A 1,016-nucleotide genomic window follows, 5' to 3' on the forward strand; every position below is an offset into this window, starting at 1 on the left:
TTTCCTCCAATTATCATCAAATCTATTGCCACTTGAATAGAATACTTGAGCTTTCTTGTTTCCATCTCATCCAAATCATAATCTTTAGTAAGATGAGGTATGTTACAACCCTCACATCCAACCCGAATAGCATGGATTGTTTGATCCATCTTAGTCATCCTCCGATCTAAACTATCTAGTTTAGCCATCATTGTCGGCATGCTATCGTTAACAGTGTTCACCACCCCCTACTTACTTCATTCCTTGGGTTATAGTATTCTCTAGAGTGTTTAGAGAATTCCTCAATTAATTCCTTTATCACTGGGGGTGGCTTCTTTGTGAGCGGTCGTTGCGAGTCAAGAAGTTGCCTTGTAGTCACGTTTACCCCATCATAAAAAATAGATACTTGTTGGATATTAAGATCGTGATGTGGGCAATTCCTAGTAATCCCTTGTATCTCTCCCATGCCTCGTATAAGGATTCTCCAGCTTGTTGTTCAAAGTTGGCAACGGCTTTCTTCAATTTGGCTATCTTTGAAGGAGGACAAAATTGATCAATTAACTCTTCCTTCATTTTAGCCCATGTAGTGATAGATCCTGGAGGTAATGATTTAAGCCAATCCTTTGAAGCACCTTTGAATGTAACTAGAAGCATACGAAGCAGCTGGGTCTCGCGAGGCACATTTGGAACATTAAAATAATAAGCTACATCATTAACCTCATCCAAGTGTTTATAAGCATCTTCATGATCTTTTCCTTAGAAGGGAATCTCCTTTAGTTGAGCAAGTATGTGACCTTCAAGCTCAAAGGTGGCAGTTGCGGGAATTTCGGGTTGCACAAGTCCCGGCCCGGTATCGTCACGTATTCTCTTCTTCCATTCTCCCATGGGAACTTCATCGATGTTAGCCATGGAGTTAGCTAGTTTGCCTTCAAAGTCTCTTTGTTCCTCAGTTTCGGATTCAGAGTCGTATTCGAATTCGGCCTCTTTTGGATTATCTTCAATATTCTCTAACTTGCTTTCTTTGTTCTTATGACTGC

At 40.6% G+C, this 1,016-nt stretch overlaps 1 non-coding gene across 1 annotated transcript; it reads left to right on the forward strand.

The window, feature by feature from the left end:
- The first annotated feature begins 398 nt into the window (after positions 1–398).
- On the forward strand, positions 399–504 carry LOC145033142 (small nucleolar RNA R71). The gene has a single exon (XR_013677381.1). It is a non-coding gene; the product is annotated as a small nucleolar RNA R71 (small nucleolar RNA).
- The last annotated feature ends 512 nt before the right edge of the window (positions 505–1,016 follow it).

This window comes from Lactuca saligna, chromosome 2 (assembly GCF_052625555.1).
Source record: "Lactuca saligna cultivar CGN05327 chromosome 2, ASM5262555v1, whole genome shotgun sequence".
Taxonomy (NCBI): Eukaryota; Viridiplantae; Streptophyta; class Magnoliopsida; order Asterales; family Asteraceae; genus Lactuca; species Lactuca saligna.